General features: G+C 39.2%; 1 protein-coding gene across 5 annotated transcripts in view; it reads left to right on the forward strand.

The window, feature by feature from the left end:
* LOC143426990 (uncharacterized) overlaps nt 1-24,233 on the forward strand; it is a 316,082-nt gene that overhangs the window by 105,643 nt on the left and 186,206 nt on the right. The window lies entirely within an intron of this gene.

The raw sequence follows: 24,233 nt of genomic DNA on the forward strand, positions 1-24,233 counted from the left end.
CTTTCAAACACAGCCACAAACTTCTAACGTGTCTATAAAAACTAATGGTTTAATTCAGAAAATAGAAAATCTATTTGCAACGATCCCTCGCATTGTCGATCGCGATTGAAGAGCCAAAGAAAAAAAAAGTTTTTCAATTCAGAAGATAGAAAATCTATTTGCAATGATCCCTCTCATTGTCGATCACGATTAAAGAGCCAAAGAAAAAAAAAGTTTTTCAATTCAGAAGATAAAAAATCTGTTCAAAATGATTCTTCTCATTGTCGATCGCGATTAAAGAGCCAAAGAGAAAAAAAGTTGTTCAATTCAGAAGATAGAAAATCTGTTCAAAATGATTCTTCTCATCGTCGATCGCGATTAAAGAGCCAAAGAAAAAAAAAAGTTGATCAATTCAGAAGATAGAAAATCTGTTCAAAATGATTCTTCTGATCGTCGATCGCGATCAGAGAGCAACTCTTCGACTGGTTTCAGTTAAGAATGTCGTTTCGCAACGTGGCTCTGTCTTTCAGTGTGTTTCACCGTCGATGGTGGATCGATCAGAACCGTTGAAAATTCCGTACAGTCGAACCGTCGGAACGCGTGACGATCCTGGGTGAACCGAGCCAATCGGACAAATAATCGATCGATGGTGGACGTCGTGGCGCGACAAAGTTGACGACGATTCGAGGGACCAGATAGGTTCGAAGGGTTGCGAACGGGGTTACGCAACACCTCTGACCACTGGTGACCCCAAAACGCCGTGAACCGATTGGAACGCGGGCGTGAAATGCCTCGAATCGCTCGAAGCCTCCTCCGCGGGACCGGAAGTCTGTCGTAGCGCGTCGAAAATTTCGGGGATTCTCGACAGGCACCGCTGTTATCCCCCTTCGTCGACGTTCGTTCGCGATTTCTTTCGCTATTGGGAGTATTGGAAAATCGAGAATGCTTCAAGGAGTTTCAGGGTGAATTTTTGAGAGAGTGGCTGTCGAATTGATTTTGTAGCTCTCGTTTTGGTTCTGAGATTTTGTCTTGGGTGAATGAAGAAGAGTGGAATGTTTCGAAATAGCGAAATAGAATTGTAAATTAATTATTAGCGAAGAAGGCGATCGAAGTTGGATCAGATTCGAATTGCAAAACGCGGAAATTAGTCGCGAGTAATTATAAGATCCACAATATTTGAAACTAGCGAGATAAAATTGCAATTAATTAATTATTAGCGAAGAAGGCGATCGAAATTGGATCAGATTCGATTGCAAAACGTGAAAATTAGTCGCAGACAATTATAGAAGCGACAGTACTTAAAACCAGAGAAATAAAATTATAATCAATTAATTATTAACGAAGAAAACGATCAAAATTAAATCAGATTAGCTCATAAAACAAAAATTAGTCGCAGACAGTATTTAAAACTAGCGAGATAAAATTGTAATGAATTAATTATTAGTGAAGAAGACCGTCAAAGTTAGATCAGGTTGGCTCGGGTAATTACAAAGCCAACAGTATTCGAAACTAGCGAGATAAAATAATAATTAATTAATAATCGAAGGCAGAAGAGAAACAAGATGCTATTTATATTCATGGAATGGTAATTCTTTCACGAAGCTCGGAAGTCAGTCGTTCGATTTTAAAATGGCCACGATTAGGTGGCTGAGACGAAGGCGATGGAAGAATTAATGTTGCTGGAGAATATTAGAAAACTCAGTACTTTCTTTGAGCATCGCTCGAAGCAATTGAATTCGAAATCAGCTACGAGTTCCTCGATAACAATTTTTTTTTCTTATTGGATTAGTCGAGAGTGGTTCGAGAAAGTGATCGCAAGAGCAAAAGTTCATGAAACATAAAAAAACATCCATCGCCCACAAGTCACTCGACTTACAATTATAAATCGTAATTATACTTCAATTAAAAAACTCCTTCCACTAATTACACGTTTAAATAAAAAAATGTCGACCAAAATTGCTATCATTAACCAATAATATTCAAACTTACACGCTATCGCGAGTCATTCGACTAAACAATTATAAATCGCTATTATACTTCAATTAAAAAAACTTCTTCCACTAATTACACGTTTAAATAAAAGATCGTTGCTTAGAGCAAATTTTAAGCACCAAATGTCGACCAAAATTGCTATCATTAACCAATAATCTTCAAACTTTTACGCAATCGCATCAACATTTTCTTTCATTCAACCAAAGAGTCTAATTACACTTAATTAACCACGATATCATTCATATTTAAACCCTGTGCAAGTAGCAATAGCAAAGGTAACGAAGATTCCAGTAGAAAGTTTCCATCAGCCGCTGCAAAGCACAGAAAATGGCGGAGGTATCCCCTTAGGAGGACTCGAATGATTCCCTCCGGCTGGCAGCCAATCGGCGCTCGAATCTTCGTCCATGGGACATTAATTAGCGGACGGATCGATGCTCGTCGTTTTTCCTCTTGTCCATACACCCCCTTTAGCCCCTCCGTTTTTCCTGATCCTTCTGTCATCGGTTCCTTTATTAAGCCGTGGTCGCGTCCGAGCCGCTTTTCAATCCGGATGGTTTTCCATCGCTCTGCGTCTTTGGTTCACTCGAATACGCGGGCCATTCCAATGGGGAAAGATCGCGATGTGATAAAAAAAAAAAAAAAGAGACATTCGAATAACTCGCGTGGTGATTTAAAACTAGAAAAAAGAAATAATATACAAATCTTGTGCAGGAGGAATATTTAGAACTTCTCTCTGTGTGCGTTTAATATTTAACGATTATTAGTAAGAAAAAAATAAGAAAAACGCGGGTCATTCCAAAAAATAAAAAAATGAATAACGCGAGAGGTGATTTGAAATTTGAAAAATAATATTTTAGCAATTTTGTGGAGGAAGAATATTTAGAATATCTCTCTATGTGAGTTCAATATTTAGTAATTATTAATAAACAAAAAATAAGAGATTTTCATTTAGATTACTTTCAGGCAAGATTAATTTTCTGAGATCTTGATCTGCGACAACTATAGTCAGGTGCGATCGTTGATCTATACTACTGTAGATCTTCTGATTCTCCTACCATTGACTTCAACTACTTACAATTAAGATTCATATGAGCGTATTTTTTATAATTCAACGACACAGCATTTCACAATATTAAAAATAAAAAAAAATAGATATTCGTGTATTATAAAATCTCTCTCTGAATATATAGAGTGCGTAAAATGTCTAAGAAGAACCAATAAGAATTCAGAGTCATCAATGGACGCACCAATCTTCATCGTCGCCTCAGAGTGAATTCCTCTCTCTTAATTTTCCTGGCTCGCGTGGATATTTATGTTTCGTCCGTTTATCGATTCTAATGGCTGCTGGCGGTCTTGATGGATTTATTGGGGGAGCGATTCTTCCGGTCGGCGACGCGGCCCTCTTCTTCGCCTGTTTGTCCGCGCGACGAGCGGCGATGGAGCGTGGCGTTCGAGAGTTCGTAATCCGGTCGGAGTAGCGTGAATTGGTAGCTCGAGATGGTTCGCGATTAAAAGTTCCACCGTGAAAAGTGTCGTCCTCGCGCGGTTACCGCGTTCGTCGCTCGTTCCTCCTCTTCTTTTTCTCCTCTCAGCTGTTTCGCGCACGCGTGTGCGAGCGGAGACTGGTTTAAGCTTGGACTTAATTTAATTTCTTCTCTTAATTTCAACATGGATTTTTGTGTCAATGTATGTGTTTTCAGTAGGATGGATCGATGATATACAGGGTGGCTGAGACAGGTTTAAGTTTGAGCCAGTTTTACCTTCTTTTAATTTCAATACATGATTTTTGGACCAATGTGGGTTAAATGAAGAGTGTTTGGATGCGTGGAGAAAGTTTGCTGTGAATTGAGTGAAATGTAAAGAAATTGTGTGTCAATGTATGTTTTCAACAGGGTGGATCGATGGTAGCAAGGTTTGTGTAGGTCAGACTTAACTTTAAGTAGCTCAAATCAATAGTAAGAGGTAGAGTAGCAAGGATCAACGATTCTGCGAGGCTCGAGAGGTTCTGATCGACGTTAATCTTGATCTATAGTAAGTAAAGATCGATGATAACGAAGCTTGCAATAATATAGATCAATAACATTTGAAAACAAAAATTGAAATTCATCAACAAAATCTGGCTGACAAATTAATTTCATGGTCTCAAAGTAGTCTGAGTCAGTAATATCAAACATCAACAGCAGTGCTGATCAATAATCGCACAGAAGATAAACAAGATCCAACAGCAACGACTGACAGTAGTGTAAATCTACATAGATCAACCTCGACTAAAAAGTAATCTGACTCACTAACAGAGAAGTTTTTCACTAGCACAAGATCTGATAAACAAATTAATTTCATAGTCTCAGAATAATCTTGGTCAATAATATCAAACATCAACAGTAGTGCCTATCAATAATCGTACAGGACTGCAATCATTCCAAACGAAGATAAATAAGACCCAACAGCAACGACTGACAGTAGTATAAATCAACATAGATCAACCTCGACTAAAAAATAATCTGACTCATTAACAAAGAACTTTTCCACTATCATAGAATCATAGAGATCCAGGTCGCCATTAATAACGCGTGCACAGAGACTAATCTTGACTGGAAGTAGTAGTCTAGATTTACAGCGGCGCGTATCAACGAGGACGCGGGTCCGCGTAACTCCAGGGCGAGTTAACAAGGTGCAGCTCAATTTAGATTCAAACAGTAGTCTGCGAGCGACCCAGGCTAGGCTAACGATGATGCAGGATTATAGCTGACCTTAACAAAGGTCCACGCTCACATTATCTCTGAGAGTAGCGCGCGCGGATCGATAATGGCGGAGGCTCGCAGCAGTGTAGACGATTGATGCCGCGAGATTACAGTAGTTCGAGTCAATATTACCAAAGACTCGCGTCCCAGCAATCTCTCAGCAGCCGCGGATCAATAATAACCGAGGATCGCAGTGGTGTCTATCAACGATAACGCGCAACTACAGTAGTCTAGATCAATATTAATAAGTGTTTGCGTTCGCTGCCAGTGGAACAGATCGATGATATCGAACGAATAATTATGTAGAGTAGCAGCAGTTTGGATCACTATTAACCAAGATCCGTGTTCGTACATTCTCTCAGTGGTACGAATCGACGACAGTAGACGTCTGCCAGGATCAGATGCAATTACAGTAGTCTAAACCAATAATAATACAATCTCTTTTCTGCTTTAACAGTAGTGTAAGTAAATGACAATAAAATTGCATCAGTAATGCGAACAAAAAATACAAAACAGTAATCTATGTCGAGATTATAGTTGAGAATTGCTTTTGTGTTGTCTTACAGTGATCTAAACCAATAATAATAGTCTCTGTTCTGCATTAACAGTGGCGCAAGTAAATGACGATAAAATTGTATTTATGATATGAACAAAAAATACAAAACAGTAATCTACGTCGAGATTATAGTTAAGAATCGCTTTTGTACTGTCTTACAGTGATCTAAACCAATAATAATAGTCTCTGTTCTGCTTTAACAGTGGTGCAAGTAAATGACAATAAAATTGTATTTATGATATGAAAAAGAAATACAAAACAGTAATCTACGTCGAGATTATAGTTAAGAATCGCTTTTGTACTGTCTTACAGTGATCTAAACCAATAATAATAGTCTCTGTTCTGCTTTAACAGTGGTGCAAGTAAATGACAATAAAATTGTATTTATGATATGAAAAAGAAATACAAAACAGTAATCTATGTCGAGATTATAGTTAAGAATCGCTTTTGTATCGTTTCTCAGTGGTGCAGACCAACGATAACCACTAGAAAATCGATACGAATCGTTCGATACCACGTATAATCAATTAATACAAGAGAACGCAATCGAAAGAGGCGCGACAGAGCGATGTTAACCGAACAATTTACAATTCAACGCAGTGGACGAATTTATTAAAATACAAAGGGTGAAAATGGCTGGAATTTAAAATCCTCGAAATCGCTGAAATTCCACGACAATAGTCGAGAGTTCCGCCAGCGCAACACATGTCCCATACGTAATAATATAATCTGGATCCATTGTCCCACCCTGCGCGCACCTCCACCCCCTGTCGAAGATCAACAAACATCCCAGGGACTTGACCAATCGATTGGATTAACCGTCGTTCTGGCGTCGAATGCGATAAATTCGCGGGGGCGAATTCGCGCGCGGTTAATCACCGGAACGACGTTTTCACCCTATTGTGCGCGAATATTTTCACCCCGTGGCGGGTGCGCGCCTCGATATACGCGGTCACTTGGCCGCCAGGGCATTAATGAAAATTATATGTCGCTGATAAACGCGTAAACATAATCTGTTCGCGTTGGACGACCGCGAGGGGTGGCCACCCCCGCGAAACTCGACTAGCTGGCTCCAAATGAAACTACAGCGGCTAGCAAGGTATAATAGAAGGCCTTCTGTTGCGAATAGCTAGCATATTTTTTATTTTTTCAGCAAGGTTTTATTAAGCTTTCAATTAGTAATTAATTTTCTTCAATGACGGGCCTCTAAAGGGAGATTTCCAAAGGATCCACTCTAGAAGGGTTCAATCTTTTTATATAAGCAAATGTGGTAATGACAAAAGTCAGTTTCTATAATAGAAGGCCTTCTGTTGTGGATAGCTAGCATATTTTTTATTTTTTCAGCAAGGTTTTATTAAGCTTTCAATTAGTAATTAATTTTCTTCAATGACGGGCCTCTAAAGGGAGATTTCCAAAGGATCCACTCTAGAAGGGTTCAATCTTTTTAGATAAGCAAATGTGGTAATGACAAAAGTCAGTTTCTATAATAGAAGGCCTTCTGTTGTGGATAGCTAGCATATTTTTTATTTTTTCAGCAAGGTTTTATTAAGCTTTCAATTAGTAATTAATTTTCTTCAATGACGGGCCTCTAAAGGGAGATTTCCAAAGGATCCACTCTAGAAGGGTTCAATCTTTTTAGATAAGCAAATGTGGTAATGACAAAAGTCAGTTTCTATAATAGAAGGCCTTCTGTTGTGGATAGCTAGCATATTTTTTATTTTTTCAGCAAGGTTTTATTAAGCTTTCAATTAGTAATTAATTTTCTTCAATGACGGGCCTCTAAAGGGAGATTTCCAAAGGATCCACTCGAGAAGGGTTCAATCTTTTTATATAAGCAAATGTGGTAATGACAAAAGTCAGTTTCTATAATAGAAGGCCTTCTGTTGTGGATAGCTAGCATATTTTTCATTTTTTCAGCAAGGTTTTATTAAGCTTTCAATTAGTAATTAATTTTCTTCAATGACGGGCCTCTAAAGGGAGATTTCCAAAGGATCCACTCTAGAAGGGTTTAATCTTCCTATATAAGCAAATGTGGTAATGACAAAAGTCAGTTTCTATCAGAGACACTACTGACCTTCTCTAAGAAGACGATGAAAAAAAAGGCTTAGCAAAAAAAAGGGAACAACTAATCGAAAGGTATGAGAAATATATCGCATTGACGAGGTAAAGAGAGTAAATACAAACAGCAACTTCTATCGAAAAACTCTCTGAAACACGTTAAATAAAATCAGCTCTGAAATAGACTCCACAAATTTTTCGCTCTACCCTAAGCATCCTGAAGACGTAGAATAAAGACTTAGACGACAGAACCCTTCAAAAACATTCTCGAACTCTTAGTTAGTCACGTTGGCTTTCGTCAAAGAACCGTCAGATTTTTCTCCAGATAATAATTATTAATTTGTTCCTACAATAGTCTCTTGGCAATCGAAATTTGTCATACTTATGTAACAGATGGCTCGTTCTGTTTTTTCAAATCATTAACGAGCCATCAGAACAGAAGAAAATTTGTCGTATCGATGTGGCAAATGGCTCGTTCTCTTTTTCAAATCATCAACAAGCCATCACAACAGAAGAAAATTTGTCGTATCGATGTAACAGATGGCTTATTCTCTTTTTCAAATCATCAACGAGCCATCACAAGAGAAGAATCCGAGGTATTCAGGTTGCGTGCGCAAAGGGACGCTGAAATAATATACATGGTTCGCGTGTAGGCCACCGTGTACACAACATAGAGCAGAGTCCAGCGATCTAGAATTTCGAATCCATCTAGAAATTTGCCCGTGCCTCGGATACGAGCCTCTCGCATTAAATTTCCGTCGACTGCGTGGAGCGCGTGGCGTGCAATCGCTGCTCTAATTCCTAATTCAAATATAATGCGAACCGCTTCGAGGGTTGTATTCTTCGCGAGAGCAAAATAAATTCATTGAATCGAACGTTGCTCGTAATTGCTGTTAATGCTCGTAATTTGCACAGTGAAAATGGCGAGACACTCTCTTATGATGGCTGTAATTTCGCTATTTACTCTTACTATTTAGTCTTCGTCGAGCTTTGGTCACTGTTATTTGCACCATATTTAAACAATCGTGGTAATAGTCTTCCTAAACTGGAACTAAAATTATTATTTAATCCCAGTTGTCATCCCAGAGGATTTTTGCTCGAATAATCAGACGTATAATTAGTATTTCAATGTGTAAGTCTTGGTTATCGTTGATCTCGACTACTGCAATATCTCTTGAAAGATGTTAACGCTGAGGCATTCGTTAACGTTGAGTTATACTCCTGCGAATCCACGCTATCTCGATGGTTCTACGTTAAGTTAACAGTAACCAGGACAACTATGAATAACTTTCGTCAACGTTAATCTAAACTGAGTGTTCACCAGCGTCGACTTCTGTTGGCGTTGAGTTATACTACTGGAAACCTTACGCTAGGCCTAATTTATGCTACAGTGATGAATCTCTGGTGAATAACGTGGAATAACTTTCGCTGGCACACGTGCAGGGTACTGTGAACGTCCACTTGCTTGGAAATGCCCTTAGCGTTGAGTTATACTACTGGAAACCAGCGTTAAGCCTGGTTTATACTATCCTGGAGGATCCTCATTAATGCAATAGTAATCTGGCGACTATGAATCTAGAATCAGACGGAATAACCTTCTTCACAGTCCATTTGTACTATCGTGGAAATCAATTAGCACGGATTGTAATTAAAGTTTGCTAGAATCGCGCTGTTTGTCAGAGAAGCATCGATCTGGACTACCGCGAGCGTTCAACATCGAAGCCAGCTGACCATCGATCATCCACGGTGATAATTTCCATCACACTGCGAGGCTGAATGGAATTTTCCAACGGGTGGTGCGAAAGTAATCCTGGAAACGGCCAGGGTATTCGAACGAGAGCCACGCGTTGGCTTGATTATAAAGTTCAATGCGGTCGTTCCGAACCGTTAGACGTTCAGACGGTTGTATATCACCAGGCTACACCAGGATCAGAGCGATTTTCATCCCTCTGGAATGGCGGAGGGAAGAATGGAAGGCTGGAGCGAGAACATTATGCGGGTCTCGTCGGTTAATTTGATTTGCAGATAAAAACAAAAATAGAAGAGCTGGTGTATACTCTCTCTCTTATCCTCTGGAACGAAGGAGACCACTCTCGACCCCCTCTTGAATTCATTCGACGGACATTTGCAAGTAATGCGACGAGCTTGCTCTAGCTCGAGCATTTAGCGAAATTGACGGCAAACATCTCCTGGCGTGTCGTAGGAAAACGCTCTTGGATCGACGATCGTTTGAACGACGAACCTAACTCAACGAGGACTGTCGTCTGGTGTGTTAAATATACGTTCAAATAAATTTCTATTTCAACTATCTTGCGTGAGACAGAGAAAATTGTTAGTAATTACTTACGACACGATATTTGTTTGCAATTTGAATTAATATTTGCACTCCAAATTACTTATGACTCTGAGAACTTGGACGCTGAGTCTACCTGTGGATTTACATTAGCGTTGAGTCAGACTACTGAAAATTTAAAGCGTTAAGCTTGACTCGTGCTCACATGGATCTCCATCAGAGCGATTTCAACGCTGAGTTTACTATAGCGTGGACTTGGACTACTGAACATTTCTAAAGTGACAGTAACTTAGTGACTCTGACCTCGCGCCGCGAAAATAAAGGATGGTTCAAAGGATTTCGAGGATGAATGAACTTCTTGTGAGAGTTACCATGGTGGCTGTTATATGATCGTTGTTCGTGTCGACAATTCAAAATTTTTCAGCTCATCATCGTCTCTATCAGAGCAGCTATGTTTTATTTTTCAATTTCCAGCTGGCTGGATTTGATTGCAAACTTGGAGAAAAATAATGAATTCACTAATCGACTGAAAAACCGAAAGAAACGTGGAGAAAAGAAATAAAAGAGAGGATAAAACACCCAGGATACGTCGCATTTCGACGTTTTCGTCTGTTAGGATAATATCGAGCAGAGCACAGAAATCTACTGATCGATGGAAGCCTCGACGGGACGATTGACAAGAAGCCTCTTTCAAAAATCGCGTTTTTATGATCTCCAGAGTGTACGACTTCGAAAAAGGACAAGAAACAGAGCAATTATACCTCTCGCGCAACGGCGAACAGTTCTGAACAGCGTTTCCGTACAGTGTCTACAAACAGTTTCTGTGCTCGAGTCAATTACCAGGGAGAAAGAAGAACGCTTGAATTCCCCACACGCGAGAGTTTAATTTCCACGCTGGAGTCTCTCGAATTAAAGCTGGAACAACTGCTCTAATCTCCAAGCGTACGAAAACAATGAAAGTTTCTAAAAAAAAAAAGAAGAAAAAAAGAAATTAGAGGAGGAATCGCAGAGGAAAACAGGGGATGGTTGAAGCAAACGGTTAGAGCAAACACTCTCGCGTCTTTTTCAGCGTGTCGACGCTCGTTCGGTTCAGTCGAGGGTCGTTTGTACGTGGCCTCGTGTCTCATGACTTATGGATCCGTGTTATACACTCTTCGTCCCTGATCGACTCGCGAGGCTCGCGGCCACTTCCGTTCGCCAGCGTCCTCCACTGTTGCTCTAGAGGCTGGTTATTTTGTTCGTCGAGCCATGCGAGGGGGTTGCCAGTCGTCGCAGCGCCACTTAACGTGGCCACGGCCAATTTGCTCGAGATGCGGGCTCGCCAACCCTTTGAAACGCACGCGGGGAACCGTCGAGGGGGATTAGCCACCGGATGACTTCCGTTTAGCGTCGTTCAGTGCCGCTGTTCCACCCAACTTACGTGTTATCTTTGGTTAACGACGCCGGTTGGGTTCATTGTTGTTCGAGCGAGTGGTTTTCATCCAGAGAGCTGGCTCTGGTTCGCTGTTTGCTTGTAGGATACTTGAACATGCAAGGACGCTTGGGTTAATTAAGGCTGCTCGCGTGGTTCGACGAGCATTTCTATGATTGTTTGCGATCCTCTCTCTTTTTTTGCGATACTATATATTTTAGATAATTGCACAAGATGAGAGTGGGTGATTTAAGATTCCATTTCAGTTGATTTGTAACTCAGAATTCTGATTCGAATAGACAAATTTCCGTCTATATTATGTCTCCATACTTTTCAATTGAATTAGTTTCCAGATTAAAAAAATTCTAAATAGACTTATACATAATCTACCCCTAATGAATCTTCAATTTCAAAATTCATCTCTCCAAAGTTTCTTCTTATCTAAATAAAACTGAATACATCACACCCTGCACAGTAACATCAACAGTACAAAACAAACGACGACCACCAAAATTCTTCCAACGACAGATCTCAAAGTAAAAAAATCGTGCACGCAATTATTCCACCAGAAACCACTTCAAATTCCCCCGAGACTCTCTCGATACATCTACACTAGGACGAAACGATGGCTCCCAGCCAAAGGAGCGACCAAGTCAGCTCGCCTTAATTCGACTGAAGGAAGAACCGTCCCGTTGCAGCAGAGCGCGACGCATTGTACTTACCGCGGCGCCTGCTGCCAGCCAGCTAATTGGAAATTATGGTAACGTCACGGACAGGACACGGTGTATCCTGCGGTGGAACGTGGACGGGAATAATGTCTCTGATTCGTCTCTTCTCCTCCCCATTCTTCCACCCCTCGACTTCGTTGCGACGCTGCTGCTGCTGCTGCGACGCGAGTTATTAAGCGTTGTAATCAACTTCGCCAATGACGCCTCTTATCTGCCGTCCGTTTCCGCCCTGAAAAATGAAACACAGTCTTCACTACCATGTCCCAAATGGAACACGTTCAACGATTTAATTACACAGCTCTCTGCGGTTTTTTCTTTTTTAAACCAGCCTGTAACAGTGAACCACAGTTCCCTCGATTACTTTGGGGGCTGCGTCGATCGTTGCTGTACAATTTCACGTCGATCACATCGCAGCTGTTGCGAATTGTACATTATAGTCGGATTTGGGGATATCATTCGGTCATGGATACGCGATATTATAATAATCGTCGTCGTGTTTGATGTTACAACTTACGCTGAAACGCGTCTATCATTTCGCCAGGTGAACGCGATATCGTTGAATAGAACGCGATAGTATTGCGCGTTTGAACATCGCGTTCAAATTTACAATTTATCGATACACAATTTCGAGCTGTATTTCTGACGAACAAACGCGAAGCGTCTATAGACCGTCATTAACCTCGCGTTCTTTCGAGCCAGCCTGTATATATAAATATGTGTATACACACACAAACCTTCGCCCTCGAAACTGTAGATAAATTAATTAAACCGTTGGAATAATCGTACCCGTTTAGCCCTGGTAAATTAATGAAGTTCGTTGCATTATTCCATCTGGAGCAAACAACTGCCGTCAGAGCACGGCCGGAACTTAACACAGGGGGCGCTTCATTGATCCGCCAGCAGCGTTTTCTATGAATTAACAATGTCGAATTCCACGATAAATCAATTTAACGGCGAACGCAATTACGGCCAGCGCTGATTCCGGAATTAATTGTCGTAATTACGCTGCCGCTCGCGAAACAAATAGGTTATGCGCAGAGTTATCGATGCTGGCGCCACCATCCGTGAAATAAAGTATCGAGATTGGAATTAACATCGACTCCAACGCGAACGATCGAACAGCATCGCGAGACTCCAATTCTGTCCTGAAAATTATAAACTAATTTCTATAAAATGGCTTACACTCGACGACTAACCACAAAGTACGCGTCTACAGTGAGTTTTGGAATCGTTAAACCTGAACGAACCCACCTCGAGACGCTGATTCTGCCCTAAAAATTAGGAATTTGTAGAAAATGGCTTACACTCGATGACTAACCACAAAGTACGCATCTACAGTGAGTTTTAGAATCGTTAAACCTGAACGAACCCATCTCGAGACGCTAATTCTGACCTAAAAATTATAAACTAATTTGTATAAAATGGCTTACACTCGATGACTAACCACAAAGTACGCATTTACAGTAAGTATTAGAATCGTTAAACCTGAACGAACCCACCTCGAGACGCTAATTCTGACCTAAAAATTAGGAATAATTTGTATAAAATGGCTCACACTCGATGACTAACCACAAAGTACGCATCTACAGTGAGTATTGGAATCGTTAAACCTGGAACCCATCTCGAGACTCTAATTCTGCCCTAAAAATTAAAAATTAAAAATCGAGACGCTAATTCTGACCTAAAAATTATAAACTAATTTGTATAAAATGGCTTACACTCGACGACTAACCACAAAGTACGCGTCTACAGTGAGTATTGGAATCGTTAAACCTGAACGAACACACCTCGAGTCCTCCAGCGTTCCTGTTCGAAGCTTATCCGTCGTGTTTTCGGTTCGTTGATCCCTCGTGGAGGTTCAGGGGTGGACGAGGGGGTGAACAACGATCGCAGCATCTCGTGGCCAACTGTAATCCAGCGTCGAGCGAGGAATGTATGCACGCGCGCGCGACGCGCAATGAGATCGATATCGATATCGATCCGCACCGCGCGAGCAACGCGAGTCGACTGGCTCGACAGGATATCGATGTACACGCCGATCGGCCATGTTTACGCGCGCAATAAATACCAGCTCGCGTCCTCTAACACGGCCAAGTGGGTTCCTTTCGTTTAACGCGAACGATGAAAGTAGCTGTGTTTGGCAAGCTTCAAATCGATCGAGTTGCGATGTGAGATGGGTTTGGTAAGCTTCAAATCGATCGAACCAAGTTGCGAGGTGGGTTTTTTCGTTAAGTCGATTCAATTCGATTCGTTTTGTTCATCGACTGCTTCTTGATTTTTAATTGTCATTGTTTGTAGGAATGGAAAAGTTCGTTTTGGAGTTTGTAATTTGAAAGTAAGTAATGCGACGTGGGACGTTGGATTTTGAAGATTTATTCTGAGGTTTTTACTGTTACTCGTTTTTCGATTTTTGTAATTGGTTGTAGAAATGGAAAAGCGTATTTTAGAGTTTGTAATTTGAGATTCAGTAATGTGTTGAGTTTTGATGATTTATTTGGTGGTTTTTATTGTTCATTTGCTTCTCGATTGATTGTAGAAATGAAAAAGTTTATTTTGGAGTTTGTAATTTAAAATTAAGTAATGTGACTTGGGACATTAGGTTTTGATTATTTATTTCGGGGTTCTTATTGTTCTTATTGTTTGCTTCTCGATTTTTAATTGCAATTGTTTGTAAAAATGAAAAAGTTTATTTTACAGTTTGTAATTTGAGATTAAGTAATGTGACGTGGTACTTTGGGTTCTAATAATTTATTTTGAGGTTCTTAATGTTCCTTTGCTTCTCGATCTTTAGAAATGGAAAAATGTTTATTTTAGAGTTTGCAACTAGAGCTTGAGTAATGTGTTAAGTTTTGATGATTTATTTCTAACCATTTACTATTCATTTGCTCCTCGATTGTTTACAGAAATGGAAGAATGTTTATTTTAGACTTTGCAATTTAAGATTAAAGTAAGGTGTTCGGTTCTGATGATTAATTTCAAACTATTTACTATTCATTTGCTTCTGGATTATTTGCAGAAATGAAAAAGTGTATTTCAGAGTATGCAATTTGAGATTAAGTAACGCGACGTGGGACATTGGGTTTTCAGAGGCGACTCGAAGGGCGCGTTGAACAAGAACAGCCATAAATAGGCGTACGATAGCGAGTTCCGGCTCGCTCATTATAATTTGCACCCTAATTCCCGGCGATGCGAGCGCAGTTTCCCAACCAGCCAACGTCTCTCTCTCTCCTCTAACGAGTTAATGCTTCGCGAATACGGTGTACAGTTTCATTAATTATCGCCAGCGTAATGTCCAGGCAGTTTAGAAAGACCTTTTCATATCTTGCCAGCGGAAGCGCGGCCGTCGTTAATCGTCTGTCACTCCGCTTCCTTTATTCGCGTTAGTTTTAACCCTTTGCTGTTGGGATACTCCCTCTGAGGGGGCATCCACATTGATTAGCGATATTATAGAGGTTGAACTAATTTTATCGTAGCTTTTTCAGAAATTTATGGTCCCTTTTTTTATTTTTAGTGGAGCAGAGTTGAATTTAAGTTAAGAGAAGAGAGCTTGGATTTTTTTTTATATAGGAAAGTTGTTACTCTGATCCATAATTGCGAAAATTAATTTTATTTCGCACCTATTATTCTCGCTAAGAAAAATAAAATTAATTTTATCGTAGCTTTTTGAGAAATGCATGGTCCCTTTTTTTAATTTCAGTGGACCAGAGTTGAATTTAAATTAAGAAAAGTGAGCTTGGATTTTTCTCATATAAGAAAATTCGAAAATTAAGTAAATTAATTTAAGATCGATTAATCTAAGAGAAGTAAATGAAATTTTATTTCTCTCATTTCATTAAATTTCGCCAAGAGAGTTACAATCATTTAACATCCAAATAGATTGCGATGGCCTTCGATCTCATTGGTCCCCCGTTTACCCAAGGTTAGTCACAGCCGACTTCCACTTTTCCAGGATTAAATCGAACCCAGTCCTGCTCTCCTCGCGACAAATTACGCCTCTCGCGTACTTTCTCCAGCATCCACTTCAAACTCACGCTAAACCAAATCCAAACTTTGACGAACTCCACCCCGCGGGTGATCCCAATAAATCTTCATGGATCTTGACGCCTCGCGCCTCGTCGCCAACTCGAGCTTACATTAGCATCGCTAAATCGCTTAAGCTAATGATCATCGTTGTTACCCCTAGATTTTTATTTAGAAAATTCTGTTTTACAGTGCTGAGTCTGCTTGCGATACTCAAATGTCCATATACAAGGTGTGTCTAATGTTCTTCATTATGATACGTTCATCATCGTTACTCCAAGATTTTCATTTAGAAAATTCTATTTTACAGTACTGAGTCTGCTTGCGATACTCAAATGTCCATGCACAAGGTGTGTCTACAATTCTCCATTGCGATACGTTCATCATCAATGCTGCTCGATTTTTATTTAGAAAATTCTATTTTATTTTATTTAGAAAATTCGATTTTTATTTAGAGAATTCGACAGTACTGAGTCTATAGTTGCGATACTCAAATTACCATATACAAGGTGTGTCTACAGTTCTCTATTGTGATGCATTCATCATCGTTACTCCTCGATTTTTATTTAGAAAATTCTATTTTATTTTATTTAGAAAATTCTACTTTATTTTATTCAGAACATTCGACAGCACTGAGCCTATTCGCGATACTCAAATTACCATATACAAGGTGTATCTACTGTTCTCCATTGTGATACGTTCTGATGAACGTTACTCCTTGAATTTTATTTAGAAAATTTTACTTTATTTTATTTAGAAAATTCGACAGTACTGAGTCTATTCGCAATACTCAAATGACCATATATAAGGTGTATCTATCGTTCTTCATTGTGATACGTTCATCACCATGACTTCTCGATTTTTAATTAGAAAATTCGACAATACTGAGTCTATTCGCGATACTCAAATGACCATATACGAGGTGTGTCTACTATTTTGAATTGTGATACGTTCATCATTGTTACTGTTCGATTTTTATACAGAAAATTTGCTTCAACAGTGCTGAGTTTACTCTCGATACTCAAATGACCATATACAAGGTGTGACTACTATTCTTCGATCCAATACGTTCGCCACACGCGCGAACATGGAGGATGGAAAGTGAAACCGGAAGCTCGCGCGTGGCTCGACCAGAATCGATCCAGTTTCATCCCTCGATACGTCCCCATGGCGTGCTCGCGCCTTTTCAGCGCATCAATCATCGAAGCCGGCGGAAAATCGAGGGTGAAAGTTGTTCCTTAACAAAAGCTAGCTGACGTGGCCCGCGTCAGAGCCAAACCGGCCCACTCGCGTCTCGACTTCCTTCGACTTCTTCCTACCCTTCTTCCTCCGCCATCTACTCGACCAGCCTCCTCCATTTTTTTCTTCTCTCCTTTTTTTTTCGTCCACGATAAAAAGCGCCACTGTTACCCTCAGTTATATTTCCAGTCAAGATGTTCTTCTTCGTCCCTCTGTCGACAACACGTTGTTTTTCAACCCTCGTTTCCTTTTATATTTTTTTTTTTTATTAAGGATTGAAATTGGTTTAGTTGTTGTGAGTCTTGTTTCTATCTTTTTTTTTTATTTTTCAACCCTCCTTTCCTTTTATATTTTTCTTTTTTATTGACGATTGTATTGGTTTACTTGTGAGATTTGTTTCTATCTTTTCTCTTTATTTTTCAACCCTCGTTTCTTCTTACATTTTTTTTTTATTGGTGATTGAGATTGGTTTAGTTGTTGTGTGATTAGTTTTTCTTTTTTTTTTTAGGGTTATTTTTATAGTTTAAAGAGAGAGTTTGCAAGGGTTGGTCACGCGGGGGTTGTTCAGAGCTAATTTCCCGCAGTTTTATATCACGCACTTTAGTATTTCACTCCGGGAACGTTCTCCATCCCGCTGTAAGCCTCTCGAGGGTCGGACAAAGGATCCACGAGATTCTGATCCCAATTCAGAGCCCACTGTATGGAAATAATATCCCTCTGTAGTTAAAACGGGAGTCTCGCGTGGGGTTTCACTGAGTTTCCTCGATTTAACTTACGAAATTCTGTAGTTGGGCATACGAGCGGCCTTTGAACTTGAAACATTTAATTAGAACATACAAAATAAACATATTTACCTATGAAATGATTAAAAAGTTGTAGCAAACCTTCGAGATTACTTTTTCCACCCCAAACTGAACCATTAAGTGAATATTCTCAAACGAATGAGCAATATTCAAGTTAAACATTTGAGAATGAATGAATGAATAAAATATTCCCTATTTTTTATTTACGAAATGATTACAAAATTGTAGCAATCCTTCAAGACTACTTTCTCCACTCCAAACTGAACCATTAAGTGAATATTCTCAAACGTAGCAATTTTCAATGTTAAATATTTCAGAATAAGAGAACGAGTAAAATATTCTCCATTTTTTTATTTACAAAATGATGAAAAAATTGTAGCAATTTCTTTGAAATAAAAGTAATAAATTTAGTAAATTTCTATAAATAATTAATATTTCATATTTCATTGAAACAGCTGAAACTATAATATATTTTCCAATATTAAAACGCATCCCTTTCGATCTTTCATTTTGAAGTCAAATTTCTTTGAAATGAAAGTAAAAGATTTTGTATATCTCTATTAGTAATTAAAATTTGACTAATGGAGCCAATCGTGGCAGAGAAACATCTGAAACCATATTTCCCAACATTAAAACACACCCTCTCGATCTCCCATCACAAACTAAAATTCCCCCAGAACAAAAGTAAAAAATCTAGTAAATCTCAATTCATAATTAAAGCTTCACATCTCCTTCGCAATGTAAAAAAATCACGAACGTCCACAGCCAAAACCAAACTCGCTACAATTTTTTTTCCCAGCACTCGAGCGTGTTTCGAGAGCGACCAGGGTGCCTCAAAGTGTTAAACCGAGCGTAATGCACACGCGTCGCTCGAGAATATTACGTTATGCTCGCGATTTAGTTCACACTGGGCGAAGTTTCTGGTCGTCGTTCGCGTGCGCCAAGATTACGAGTTGATCGAACTTGGTTGGGGTGGTTCTGGGGATCTATAGGGGTTGCGCTCGACTAAGATAGCGCTGTAAGTTGTAGCTGGGGGTCGCGTTAAAGTTCAGAGGCGATGGAGATTACGAGGCAATTGGGAGCCAGGCTAATGTGCTGCGGGCCTAGATTCGATCGGGACTTGTAATTAGATCGTGTTCGAGTTCCGTGCGCGCTGATTATTCTTCCGAGTATGAATCGCGAGGGCTGCTTTCGAAGGGGTCTTGTTTCAACTTCTTTCAGGCGGTTTCGTTAATTACTTTCCACGCGATCGCGAGTGCCATCGAGGAACGTTAATTGGTGGATGCTGGGGGTAGGGGTGGTATTGAAGTGGAGCTCCTCGTGAGGACACTTTTCAATTAGAAAGTATTATATTATGAGTTGAAATTATTTCTCGTTTTTCGTTTTCATCCCCAAAATAGTAATAAAGATGTGTAAATATGTGGAGCATCTTATGAGACCACCTTTCAATTAGAAAATATTATATTATGAGTTGAAATTATTTCTCATTTTTCGTTTTCATCCCTAAAATAGTAATAAAGATATATAAATATGTGGAGCATCTTATGAGAACACTTTTCAATTAAAAGATATTATACTATATAATACTCTTATGATATGAGTTTAAATTATTTTTCATGTATTCTCATTTTTCGTTTTCATACCCCAAAATATTATATAAAGATATACAAATATGTGAAGCATCTTATGAGACCACTTTTCAATAAGAAAATATTATATTATGAGTTGAAATTATTTCTCGTTTTTCGTTTTCATCCCCAAAATAGTAATAAAGATGTGTAAATATGTGGAGCATCTTATGAGACCACCTTTCAATTAGAAAATATTATATTATGAGTTGAAATTATTTCTCATTTTTCGTTTTCATCCCCAAAATAGTAATAAAGATATATAAATATGTGGAGCATCTTATGAGAACACTTTTCAATTAAAAGATATTATACTATATAATACTCTTATGATATGAGTTTAAATTATTTTTCATGTATTCTCATTTTTCGTTTTCATCCCCAAAGTATTATATAAAGATATATAAATATGTGAGGCATCTTATGAGACCACCTTTCAATAAGAAAATATGATATTATGAGTTGAAATTATTTCTTATTTTTCGTTTTCATCCCCAAAATAGTAATAAAGATATATAAATATGTGAAGCATCTTATGAGACCACTTTTCAATTAGAAAATATTATAATATGAGTTTAAATTATTTTTCATGTGTTCGCATTTTTCGTTTTCATCCCCCAAAATATTAATAAAGATGTCTAAATATGTGGACCATGTTATGAGACCACTTTCCAATTAGAAAATATTATGCTATATAGCACTTCTGTGACATGAATTGAAATTATTTTTCACGCCTTCTCATTTTTCTTTTTCATCCCCCAAAATAGTAATAAAGATATATAAATATGTGAAGCATCTTATGAGACCACTTTTCAATTAGAAAATATTATAATATGAGTTGAAATTATTTCACACGCGTTCTCATCTTTCATTTTCATCCCCCAAAATATCAATAAAGATACATAAATATGTGAAGCATCTCATGAGACCACTTTCCAATTAAAAAATATTATAATACGAGTTGAAATTATTTCTCACGCGTTCTCATCTTTCATTTTCATCCCCCAAAATATGAATGAAGACACATAAATATATTCACTCGATAAAAATTTAAAGTTTCATCACTGAACTCGCGTCTGATTAAAAATCTGAGAAGAAAACTCTGGACAGGCGCGCAGAGCGGGACCGGAAGTCTTCGTCAGCGACGAAGTCGAGGAATATTCACGGCTGGCTGGCTCGCTCGTTGCAAATCAGCCTGTTTACGTCGCCAGCTGAATATTAATCGAACTGCACCGCGGAGAACTCCACGAATGCGACGTCGAGCCATTCTTTTTTCCTTTTTTTCGAACCGCCCTCGGTTTCTTGCGCGTTTCGCGGGCTCTTTGCGAGGCGAAGTTGTAATTGAATCGACGGCCAGCCAGCACGCTTTGTTCGAATTTTAATCGAATCCCCGGCCAGCTTTTCGCCGCCATCGATTATTCGTACGTCAGAACTCTGTTTCGCGGCTGTGGCCTCCACTTTTGCCCCACGCGAAATTACGAACCTGTTATTCGATTAGAATGAATTTTGTAATTGCATCGAGCAGCGTGTTTTTCAATTTTCAAGGAACAGAAGACGCACGAATTGAGTGAGAATAATTTTCTATAATTGCATTTCTATTTTATTATTACGAATTTCGTTTTCTTTGGTTATTATTTACATTTTAAGGGTGGCTTTCTGCGATCCACATTGTGCAACATGAAATTTAAGGGAACAACAATTTGCAATTATTTCAAACCCTCAAAGTTCTCTCAAAACATTCTTGATGCAACAATTAAGTGAAAATAATTTTCTATAATTGCATTTATATTTTATTATTATGAATTTCGTTTTCTTTAACTATTATTTACATTTTAAGGGCGGTTTTCTACGATCTAAATTATGCAATATGAAATTTAAGAGAACAGTTATTTTTAATTACTTCAAACCTTCAAAATTTTCTCAAATTCTCATCGAAATATTCTTGAAAAGACCAAAAAAAAAAGGAAAAATAAGGAAAGGAAACAATTCGAGTACAGAAACCGCACGAGCGTCCCAAGGGACGATTCGAAGAGTTTGCACGAGCAGAAACGAGGCCTTTTTTCATCCCCACGAGGGAGCAGCCACGAAATTTCGTAGCCGCCATATTTCTTCCGGATGCCACGGTCCGCGTTCACCCCCGCTTCGCCCTTAAACGCTGTTTCGCTGCTGCAGGAGAAAGGAGGTCGAGGCGATAGAGAAAATTGCCCGCGTCCCCGTTTGCACGCGATTTAAAGAAAACCCTCCGCGATATTAACGGTCGAAACGCGGCAGATCGCTGGATAACGCTTGCAAGCCATTTTTTAACCGACCCAACTCAACGTCAGACACTCGCGATTCTCTGGAAAAAATAGCTGGTCTCGCGTGTGGCTTCAGAAGGTCACATTTCATAGAAGATTAAAAAAAAAACAGCATTTCTTGCTACGAAGTGAAAAAATAATTAACATTGATCCACAAAATTCTTCCTAGAAGGAAAGCCCAGCGATATTAAGGGTTGAAACGCGGCAGATCGCTGGATAACGCTTGCAAGCCATTTTTTAACCGACACAACTCAACGTCAGATACTCACAATTCTCTGGAAAAAATAGCTGGTCTCGCGTGAAACTTTAGAAGGTCACATTTCATAGAAGATTAAAAAAAAATAACATTCCAAATAGCGAAGTAAAAAAATAATTAACATTGACCCACAAAATTCTCTTTAAAGGGAAACCCAAGAGCACCCTCAAAATCAGCCACTCACAGTCCTTTGAAAAAAATAGCCAACCTCGCGTGTAAGTTTAGAGGGTTACATTTAATAGAAAATTAAATAAAACAGCATTTTTCACAACGAAGTAGGAAAATAATTAACATTGACCCACAAAATTCTTCCCAAAGAAAAAGAAAACCCAAGAGCACCCTGGTATCGACAATGACTCAAAGGCAACATACCACAACCTCGTCTGTCATTTAAACTTTGCGACAACCCTTGAAAAAAAAAGTGAGAGACGAGCAGAAAACAGCATTTCTCACAACGAAGTAAAAAAATAGTTGACATTACATGAACATCCCCAAAATTCTCCCTAATAAAAAAGAAAACCCAAGAGCACCCTGGTATCGACAATGACTTAAAGGCAACATGCCACAACCTCGTCTGTCGTTTAAACTTCGCGACACCCTCTAGAAAAAAAAAAAAAAAAAAGAAAGAAAGAAAGTAAAGAAACAGGAGACGAGCAGAAAAAGGAACATCGTCGAGGAAGGAAAAGAATAAAGGGTGAACGGACGTAGAACGATAGGGTGGAAAGTGGTACGCGCAGCCAGGCCAGCGGATCGGTGCTGATAAAGCGCGATAAGCGACGCCGCGGCACGTTATGAGGACGGAAACGATAACGCCTGCACATTTCCAGAGGAACTGCGTCGGACTCTGCTCTTTTCGAGCGCCTGGTCGAGAGGGGTGGAAAAAAAAGAAAAAAAAAAAAAAAAAAGAAATACACTGAGAGAGGGTTCGAGCTATCCCCCGTTTCCGTTGTAACCGGATACACACCGGCTAATTGAATGTGTCCGCGTTTGCGCGCGGATTAATCCTGCGGCCAGGATTCGTTAGCCTGCGTGTCGCTTTGCGAGGGGGTGAGCGAGCTTGTCGTGGACGTTGATAGTCGTCTACGTGGAAATCGATGCCTAAACTCTCTCTCTTTCTCTCTATCTATCTCTCTTTTGAGATATCTCTTTCTCCTTCTATTTCTCTTTTCAGATATCTCTTTCTCCTTCTATTTCTCTTTTCAGATATCCCTTTCTCTCTCTATCTTTCTTTTCTTTCCCTATCTCTCTTTTGAGATATCTCTTTCTCTCTCTATCCCTTTTTTGAGATATCTCTCTCTATCTCTCTGTTGTGATATCTCCCTCTCTCTCTCTATCCCTTTTTTGAGATATTTCTCCCTCTCTATCTCTCTTTTGAAATATCTCTCTCTCTCTTGAGATATTTCTCTTTCTTTCTCTATTTCTCTTTTGAGATATCTCCCTCTTAGGATATCTCTCTCTATCTTGAGATATCTCTCTCTCTTTCTCTCTCTGCCAATGGAGTACGATAAGAGAACCGTGGACAGACTCTTTAACAGTGGTTCCAGGGGATGGTGAGATTGCGTCGATGACGATTCTTTTGCTTCGATTTTAATTGGATACGCTGGGGATGGGATTGGTTTTGGGGGTGGGTTATGGCGGATGGATGCGTCTCGCGACGTGTCTGCAGGCTCGAATATAAATGGACGTGCGATGGCTTGGTTTGCAGGTGTGATAGAAAGTATTCGGTTTTGGTTTTCTAGATTTTTAATTATTTGTTGATGTAAGTATTTCTAAAAAATGGGGTTGAAAAATTGACTTGACAGGAACGTAAAATTTTTTATTGTACCACGTGGATTTCCATCCACTTTTTTTTATTATCGTGTTGTTACGTGAGTTGTATGGCACGTTAAAAATGATTTGGTTTTGATGTTTCCAGATTTTTGATCATTATTTTGTATACGTGTTTCTAAAGAATGGGGTTGGAAAATTAATTTTACACATGAACATCGACTCATTTTTCAACTATCGTTATTACGCGAGTTAAAACTTATTTACCTCCGATTTGCCAGACTCTTAATTATCGTTTAACGCATACATTTTCGCAGAAAGCAAGCTCTCTTTCAGCTCGTAGCCTCGAAATTTCGAATTAAACCCTCGTCTCCTCGACTGGCCATCCATTACGGTTCCTGACTGGTTGATCGCAATTGGAGCAATCGCAGCTCCTTTTCACTCGCGCGAACGAAATACGATTCG

Source organism: Xylocopa sonorina, chromosome 9 (genome assembly GCF_050948175.1).
Source record: "Xylocopa sonorina isolate GNS202 chromosome 9, iyXylSono1_principal, whole genome shotgun sequence".
NCBI classification, from domain to species: Eukaryota; Metazoa; Arthropoda; class Insecta; order Hymenoptera; family Apidae; genus Xylocopa; species Xylocopa sonorina.